This window comes from Pieris napi, chromosome 3, assembly GCF_905475465.1.
Source record: "Pieris napi chromosome 3, ilPieNapi1.2, whole genome shotgun sequence".
Taxonomy (NCBI): Eukaryota; Metazoa; Arthropoda; class Insecta; order Lepidoptera; family Pieridae; genus Pieris; species Pieris napi.
In genome coordinates this window covers 13,569,213-13,579,324 of record NC_062236.1, presented here as the reverse complement: position 1 = coordinate 13,579,324, position 10,112 = coordinate 13,569,213, and the positions used below count along the sequence as shown (strand labels likewise).

Genomic DNA, 10,112 nt, shown 5'->3' with positions numbered 1-10,112 from the left:
CTCTCCAATTTTCGAAATTCGTATTATGTGTGTGTATAATAATTTTTTTTTTAAATTTGTAAACCGAAATAAAAAATTTATGAACTAAATTTGCCGCCCCTTAAAATTTGCCGCCCTTGGCTCCAGCCTACTCAGCCTGCTGGTAAATCCGCCACTGATTATGACAAATTTATAAAAGGCGGAGAAAAGAAAACGAAATATAATTAAAATTTGAGGCTAGATTTTTTTATTCACTCAAATAAAAACCACTAATTTAAAAACTCTCAAATAAAAACCACTCATTGAAAAGAAACTGCACGTAAAAGCGTCATTATTCGCTCAAATCACCGCAACATAAATACATAAATACTAAACTAAACATTTTATAAAGTTTACTTAAATTAAAATACATAATATATTTAATGACGCAGTTGAAAAATGAATGGCTGTCGTTAAAAAAAATATTTTTTTTTAAAGCTTTTAATCAAAAGGGACAAGGGAAAATAGTACTAAGGGAATAAACATAAAAAAACAGAAAATACTTACCACTTGCTCCCTGGAACTCTTTTCACAAAAGCTAACACGGAAAACCCGCTTTCTTTAATTTAATTACACAATAATATAAGCTCAATTCCGAAGTTTTATATTCACTAGTAAATACAGGTTCGTAGTCTGACTAGCTGTGATAGATTGACGGGAAACCGGGGGAAAGCTAGCTTTTATAGCCTTCAGGGAGAGAGGCCACCCTTTTACACCCACGGGAGCTAGACTTCATTTTACAATTCGATAATTTCTCTAAATCTATAACTAATAGGTTTCCATATTGCATATTTAATATTGGCATTTTCGTGAATAATTTGATTGATTAATTCATCGCTTTATGGACTTTAAATAGAAAAGTTTACTTTCAGTAAATGATATATATTATTATAATTTATTTAAATAAAATTTTTAAAACTTTAAAAATTCCATTAGAAAATATAGCTAAAACAGATAGAGTCAAAACACTCATAGCATTGATTATTCAAGATTTTTAACACTTAGCAACAGCAAAATATTTAACGATACTGGTAATGGCGTATAGCTAATTAGTAGGAATTACTACACCATAGATATGGAACGTTTGGGATTGGGAAAAGGAAAAAATATTGTATAAACAAATCATCTATAAAACGTGTATTTTTCGAAAGGTACGAAATTCTTTGCAAGAAGCGTATATTGTATATTGCGTATAGCGTAATTGTAATCGTTTCTAAGATATATCGCTTAGAATAAGGCTTTTTAGTCAAAAACAACAGAGTAGTATATAAAACTAAGTACAAATACTACATATTTGATATTATTTTGTTACGTTTTTAATTAATTTAAATATACAGATAAAATATATCTTTCAAACCGATATTGGCGAATTGCAGCGACTATTTCATCTTGACAGATTAACTGATCAGCTGTTTGTCAAAGAAATGCAGAAGTGTACCTTATCTTGTTACAATATTTATACGTGGTTAAAGTAATATAAAATAATTATGCAACAACAACTGCGACATTTTTTGATTTCTGATTAATGTTGGGAGCATCTCTTGGTAATAGTTTAGATATATATGTATATAATAGTTTTATGATAATATAGGATCAATAATATAGGTTTTTAATATAGGATTATGAAAATCCACATGTAGGCGTGGCTAGCTACCACGCCCATTTAATGACCACGCCTGTCACACCCAACACATTCCAAGAAAATATTTTAAATTTTATATAGATGCGACAGGAAGGTATTAATTTCAATAGAATTACAAAAAATCCAGAGTGAGCTGGAGATAAATAGATACATTGTAACTATGAATTTGAAAGATGAAGAATAGATAGATACTATTATAGTCTAATAATATTCTTCTCAATCCTTTGCTTAAATTCTTCAAATCAGATTGACGGATCGGTTGGGCCAAAGTAATATTCTACACTTATCTGCAATCGTATAAGGAATGACTTTATGTATATAAATAAAAACTTGTCCCTTATATACTTGTCGTTAAATAAAATTTATATTTAAACCTAGTTTAAACAGATGTTAGTAAATATTACTGTGATGTTATCATTAAACTAGAATACGATTGTAATACAACGACAATAGTCATTACTGACTCAATGAACAGCGTTGACCTAGTGGCATAGTGCGTCTCTGAATCCTGCGGTAATGCGATTTTCTTTCTAGGTGCACGATTATCACTAGCACCAACGGTGTAGGCAAATATCGTAAGGAAACTGGCTTGTCTTTAAACCAAAATATGTGTCAGGCATAATAACTGATCATTTGAAAACAAATAATCGTAAAAAGGATACAAGCTGAAGACTCGTTGGTCCACATCCGAGGCGTGGGTTGGCTAACTTGTAATACTTACCCAAACTTAACAACAAACAAACAAAAAAAATACAGTCACGAAGTTTATCGTCACATCAACGACCCGTAGGTAATTTCTGGAAATTTATTATGGATTGTTTTTTGTTAAATATTAACTTATTAGTAAAAAAATAGTCTATTACTTACATTTAAAAAATACTTTTTTTCTAATTAAAACATGGATGCCTCTGATTAAAATAGTAAAGTTTACCTAAACGTGGCTAAAAACGACACCCTACCTAGGGAGCTGGCGAAAAAATAAATGCCCGCCTACTTGGATTAAAATTAATCAATGAAACAGACAAAAAATTGTCAAACCATAATAACAATCCTTTAAGCCACATAAACATTAGGTCCATATTCTAATAAAAATAATAATAATTTATTTATTGCAAGAATATGGTACTAAATGTTAAGGTGATACAATCGTAAATCGTTCGCATATTCTGCCACACACGATGGCGCGCAAATTTGTCATAAAGAATTTTACATTATTATCCAAAGTTAATTCTTATATTATCTAGTCTATTATATTATATACATCACATCATTAGCATTATCAATTACGGTGTTTCATGCAAATAATCATTTATTGAATAGTACATTTTTTCTAAAAGTAATTCACTAAGTCGCTTTTTAAAGAATCTAGACGGAAGATCTTTTAATTCTTTTGGTAATTTATTGTAGACTTTAATTGCCATACAAAAGCTGTTTTTCCGAAACAGTTCCAGATTGATTTTTGGCACAGCCAATTTCTTCCCATGTCTAATTAGTATCTCGCCTTGAGCGCTGTCAAATATGACCAATTTCATACATAAAATTGGTTTGACAGTTCCTGAAACTAGATTTGAATTTGATTGACGTATTAGAATGAGGGGCACGACTATTTTTGCGATCAAACAAAAGCAACTATTCTTTGTTACGTTTCAAATTAAAAACGATTCTATCCCAAAAACTTTAATAAAAGATATGACATTAAAAATATATATATATTACACTAGCAGACCGGCCAAGTGTTGCTGTGGCTAAGGTTTTTATTATATTACATACTTAGTAGTAAATATTCAAGGGAAACGGTAGGAGAACTTATGTGAAAGGTAGATAGCTTATGTGAAACGTTGGTACTTTTAATACAGCGCCATCTGTTAGAATTGTATCAAATAATAAACAAATATTAGCAATAAATTAAAATTGCGACAATAATTTGAGATTTAAACTACCCTATCTTTTAAGTTGGATCAAACTACACACGGTGTGCAAATTTGATTGATATCGGTTCGGTAGTTAAGGAGTCCATTGAGGACAAACATTGTGACACGAGATTTATATATACATATTAAGATTATATTAAAATATAAAAAAATAATATATAATCTCTCTTTTAACAGGTTATTTTATATTTTTTTCAAATTACAAGCATTTAACTTAATAACTCGGAAAGTCCGCCGCCGGATCGAAACCAGGTAACTAGTTCTGTAAAAAAGGAATAAAACACCTACAGTAAGTAGATGTAAGGTAAACTATTAACCATTTGTGTATAATTTCACCTTTCAAAATAAATCAGGGGTGCTTCAAAATAAAACTTGAGCTCAAATAGCATCTCAATCACCTTTGATAATTTAATTTTAATAGACAAGTATCCTGATTCTGAACATATAAAAATAATCGTGTATCGCGACATAAAATTGGTTGAGAAACGATGCACTAGGACTAGACCAGTGGTGGGCGAACTTTTTAGGTGGCGGGCCAGTTTATTTTAAAAAAATCAGAAGCGGGCCGGTTAAAAATATAAATTGAGAGGCGGGCCAATAAATTAAAATATTCAAAAGAAAAGGTTTTAAGTCATTAAACATATAAACACAAAATCTAATAAAGATCATCAATTTTTCGTTTTTATTAGAAAAAATTATCATTTAAAAAAGTCTTAATGTATAAACTGTCTGTTAGACATATTTTTATGGTAATATTATACATTTTTAGTCAAAGAAATTAGGTCTACCATGGACTTTCGGCCATTATTTCTTTTTAAAGAAGATTTATATTTTTTTTTTTATGCTCGGCGGGCCGGATTAAAATCTCTCGAGGGCCGGATGTGGCCCGCGGGCCGTAGTTCGCCCATCACTGGACTAGACCAACACTTATCTTCGACTTTAAAAATATGAATGTGACTAAACCCGCTTTTAACCCAAAACATTTTGTTCAAGTCTAATACTAAGTTTCTTTTAACGTAGTTACGAAGACTAATTATATTACATTAAATACGAAATTTTAAAAAGATGCAACAATAAATGCAGATTTTGGGTTAATTTGAATCTTTGAAACGCTCTACTGTAAATTTGCAGTTTTGGTGATACAACAACTTACGTGGGATGTCCGACAGTGTGGTGAAAACTCGGAGAGTTGTTCAAACAGTCTTCTATTGAACACGCACTTTCGGCCTTACCCTCTAACTGATTTAATATTATGTACAGGGGGCCTACCACGAACTCTTATTGCGAGCCTATTGACAACCTACAAATGAGATGCATCGCTAATTCGTACCATGACATCGAAAAAACGAGACAGTTTATGTTCCCACGTGACCTTAGCGGTTATCAGATTTCGTTCGTTCAATTTGTATGAAAATTCGTACCATGACCGCTCGGCTGAACCGAAATTTGACAGTTGCGCCTTCCAACTATGACAGAATAAGCGATTCTAAATAAGTTACTTTTTGTTCAACTTTTTTGTATCGAAATGTCCAAATAATAGTTTAGAACCTATAAAATGCAATATTTTTATTAAAACTTGTTAATAAAGTTAAAATAAAAGATATATCTACTATGGCTAATATAGGGAAAAAAATATAATTTTTATATTTCGGATATTTTGAGTTTAGAGTGTGATTATAAATAAATTATTAAAATATCTACGGAGATGAGAAACAAGACTGCAATGCCCTTTACCGACTTCGTAGATATTGAGTTTATAATTTACTATAGATTAACGACTGATTCGTTGAAGATTTCAGTGTACCTACAAATAATTGCACATTGTTCAATAATATTCAATTAATTATTTATGCATGTCTAACAAAAACATAATCCCCCAATATAATATTTTACAATAAATATGAATGCCATATTCCTAGTAGATATTTATTATAATTAAATTTTTCCTATGTTCATGAATTGTATGATTCTCCTCTGCTTTTTGTTGTTTAAAAAAACATAGGTGTTTTTAAATTTATAATGTGTAAATAATAAGCCATTAAAAATATTATAATAACAGTATTTATTTAGTTAGGATGACTCCATCAAGATAGAAAAAGATGTCTTCAGGCAATGTTCAATTGGATATAAACATTTATTCATATAGTCTCTCAATTTAGCGATTTTGTCAGGTTAAGCTGTAAAGAAAATTATTATTATTATAGCCTCTTTATTTCCATAATGAATAACACATTAAACAAGTAGGGGAAGGTCGGGACCCTTCGTACGGTTTTCACATTTTCTTTTTTTCTTTTTCCATGAATCAATCATCTGATAGCTTAAATTTATAGTCTAACTATCTGAGATTCATATTAAAAAATGACAAATGATTTCATCTGATGTTTCAACCATAATTATGATATATATATATATATATTTATTCTGGAATACGTACGAATCTGCCCCATCAACGGGGCACCTTCGTACAGTGTTGGGGGTACATTGGTACGCTGTGGGGTAGTTCCGTATAGGTATGTTATCTAAAGCTGGCGGCTTCAACACATTTACACTTTGTGCTTGTGTAGTGTCTGTGAATAAACGCGAGACGTGATGTCAAACTGAAATACAATCACAAATACATCATGAAAAGACTGTCTCGGTCAAGCTTATGAGTATAAAAGAGACAGTTATTGTTTTTCTTTTGCTACTGTTTATGTTGATCTTTACTGTTTGATATTATTATTATTTTATACATGTTGATCTTTTTTCAAACATTACCAGGGCAATCTCGTGAAATGGTGCACAATGTTTTTAATTACTATAAGCATCTGAATAAAAACAGTTTAATGAAAAAATGTTTAATTTGACATCAGATGCGACTGGGGTTTCTAAGAGGAGTATTGAAAGAATAATTAGTGAAGTAAAAGTGAAGTGTGTTGAGCTAGATGTAGCTTGTGTCGAAAAATTAAAAATTATTTACACAAACTACTCTTATACGTTCTTGGTCGGGCTTAGAACTTTTTGATCCACCCTCGTATGCACCTAATATTTATATGTATTTGACACATTTTTATTTATTTACAACCCACCCAACCTTACTAAAACCAGAGTGGACTACTAAATGTATAGCATGGCAAAAAAAACATATTTTGAAACATACTGTATGTGAAATTGCATTAGTGTGAGTACTGTGAACCTGGCGTGCTTGCGATAACCGACCTATACGTGAGATTAAAACGACACATATAAATCAAAATTCATTTATTAGCAATGAAATTAAACACAAAAACAAAGATTTAACTTCTATTAAACAAAAATAAAATAAAAAAATTTATAGTGAACAAAAATTACATAGCTTTTCTTAAGTAAAACAAAATTTAATTAGTTAGGTATCTTAAATTTAGAATCACATTTTGTTATCTTTGTTGCGGATTAGCACTTCTTATTTTCGGGTGTGGCAGTATAAATTCGTGGTTTTCCTGGCCGTTGTCGTCATTTTGTTTGTTTTATTACTTCTTACAACATGCGGATAGGGTCGAAACGCTTCTGGTGTCAAAACTGACTTCGAAGGAACTACTATTTGATGGATTGGTAAATTATTCAAAGTTCTGGTTCACAAGCATCAAAATCAACCTTAATAAAGATAATAAAAATAGGAATTAATATACAGGGTGGCCAAAAAGTCGTGGATCAAACGCAAATAGGGGATAGATGAGGTCATCAGCGGCAAAAAATTGTTCTACGGGAGGTCTCTAAGGTCAACCCCTGCAGAGTTATGATTTATTTTGGTTTTTATATGAAAATTGACTTTTTTTTACTAATTCTTCTTAAAATTCGAAAATATCTACATCCTGTATCTTTCTCATAATATCCACTAGATTGGTACTGATGAGTTCTTGCGTTAGACATACTATTTATAGTTGTTTATTGAGTGTATTCAAGATAATATTAAGTGATACGATATAACATTTTTTAAAATCATAAATTTTTCTTTATTTTGGACCCCACTGTGAAAAAAAATTACTCTACCGAAAAGTGTCCCTGTACTACAAGTTTTGGCGCATTTAATAGGGATTCTGAAAAGGTATTACACGTGGCCATGAGTCGCTCTAATATCTTTCTAGGAAGAATTACAAACAACGATTGTGAAATAATAATTGTATTAAAACAATTATTTCTCAATGGTTGTTTGTAGGAAACAAAATATTTTACAATAAAATATGCTCAAAATTCCTGACTCTGACCATAATACTTAATCTGCACCGTCTAATCAAATTCCTACATAACCCTCCAGCCATCTGTCCAATTTTTTGAATCTAGTCCGATTCACACAGTACTGGTCACAGGTAGGTAAATAATCTATAATAAGTCCGAATCGTTGTTGTTTTTTCATCCTAGAAAGATATTAGAGCAACTCATGGCCCTGTGTAATACCTTTTCAGAATCCATATTAAATGCGCCAAAACTTGTAATACAGGGTCACTTTTCGGTAGAGTAATTTTTTTTCATAGTGGGGTCCGAAATAAACTAAAAGTTTTGATTAGAAAAAAATTTATATCATATAACTTAATATTATCTTCAATACACTCAATAAACAACTATAAATAGTATGTCTAACGCAAGAACTCATCAGTACCAATCTAGTGGATATTATGAAAAAGATACAGGATGTAGATTTTTTCGAATTTTAATAAGACTTAGTAAAAACAGTCAATTTTCATATAAAAACCAAAATAAATCATAACTCTGCAGGGGTTGACCTTAGAGACCTCCCGTAGAACAATTTTTAGCCGCTGATGACCTCATCTATCCCCTATTTGCGTTTGATCCACGACTTTTTGGCCACCCTGTATATTTACATCGACGATAGAAATGATAGCAACACAGGACAAAGTTAATGCAAATATTAGCAATTATCACACTAACACAATCTTTCCTGCCTAAAAGAGGGTTTAGTCAAGATGCCTTAACAGTAGGGTATGTCGTCGTCGAAAACTTAATTTTTATGAAAATGACAGTTCGTGTCGACAAAATATTTTCATACAAATTTAGTTGTACAATTCGTTCAAATGTGCCCCATCTAGTGCTGTCCGAAAGTACCCCACTAACTGAATATCAACAAAATATAACTAATTTTAATATTAATAGGAAAACGTCATAAATTAATTATTGGAGACGTATCTTAAGTATATTTTGCTAGTTACTGATAGAATACTCTACACGAAAACTTATTTTATCTACGGTAACAAGAGGCAAAAACATTGATCAAAAAATTACTTACCGAGCGCGAAAACACGTCCATGCCTGTAACTTCACTCTCATCGGTGCGAATTTCGCGAAACTTCGTTGATGTAAAGTTGGTACCTCGACTCATGCACACATACAAAAACAAGACTGTACTTTGTTTCGTTCAAGTTTTATTTTGACTGTATGAATGTGCCCCGCGTACGAAGGGTCTTAAAAAATCTTCCCCTATATCATAATTATGATTAATTATTACATAATATGAGCATGCATTAAAAAAATACGATATTATTATTTATAATCTTTAAATTATATTCCAATCATAATTAATAATTTCAATGTAGGGTTTAATTTCATCAATCCAGTTTTACTTTGGTCTACCTCTTAATCTTTTTGTTGGTTGTTGCCAGGTTACCCTTGGTGTCCATTTTTCCTTGTCCATGCGAGCAGTGAAACCCGCCCAATTCCATTTTTGTCTAAAGAGTCTATTATTTTTGTTGTTTTCCTTATTTTTGTATTTCTCTTCCGATGTTGTCTCTGTATGTTTAGTAGACTCCTTTCCATTGTTCTCTGGAACACTTGTATTTTGTTTTTGGTATAGTTTAATAAACAAATTTTTGAACCATACTTACCCCATCCTATTATTTTATAAGTTAAACATTTATAAAACTGAAATTTGTAAACAACAAAATATTGAAAGCTCCTATCAAAATTTGACGGAAACGTTTAAAAATAATAAGGGTCACTATCATAGCACCAGAAAACTTTACGTTTAAAATATATCAAAAGAATAGTTTTATATTAAATAAATATATATATTAAGACATAATAGCTTATTGGAATTGAGGAATTATTTAAAATAATTTTATATTTTATTTATTTTAATAGAAACATCCGTCGAAGTAAGTTTGACAGTTAAATTTCTAAACGTACATAGAAACCACAAACAAAATTATCGATCTTTCATTCGGTCTTGCGATGCTAATACGTTTCGGCTTATAGGCGGTCATGGGTACGAAAAAATGCTATTGACTTTAGGTACCTAAACTCATCAGCATCTCAACTGGATCGTTTTAAGAAAGTTCATGGTAGGGCTAAGTCATGAGCATTTTGGCAATTATTTAAAAATGGGACTAATCTGTCCCTGGACCCATCGAAGGTTTTAATAAACTTAAGTCCATTTTGTCCTCGCTATATTCTTTTTTTGTAGACGTCGCGAACATGACTCGCTTTGCGTAGTCTTAACAAGGCACGCTTATCGCGTGTTTTGGAATGAAAGGATAGACGATAAGTTCCAT

At 31.1% G+C, this 10,112-nt stretch overlaps 1 long non-coding RNA gene across 1 annotated transcript; it reads right to left on the bottom strand.

Annotated features, from left to right (window-relative positions):
* Window positions 1-5,632: 5,632 nt before the first annotated feature.
* Window positions 5,633-9,483, bottom strand: LOC125063329. The gene is made up of 2 exons (XR_007119502.1): window positions 9,196-9,483; window positions 5,633-5,768 (listed from the first exon to the last, which is right to left on the bottom strand). It is a non-coding gene; the product is annotated as an uncharacterized LOC125063329 (long non-coding RNA).
* Window positions 9,484-10,112: the final 629 nt, after the last annotated feature.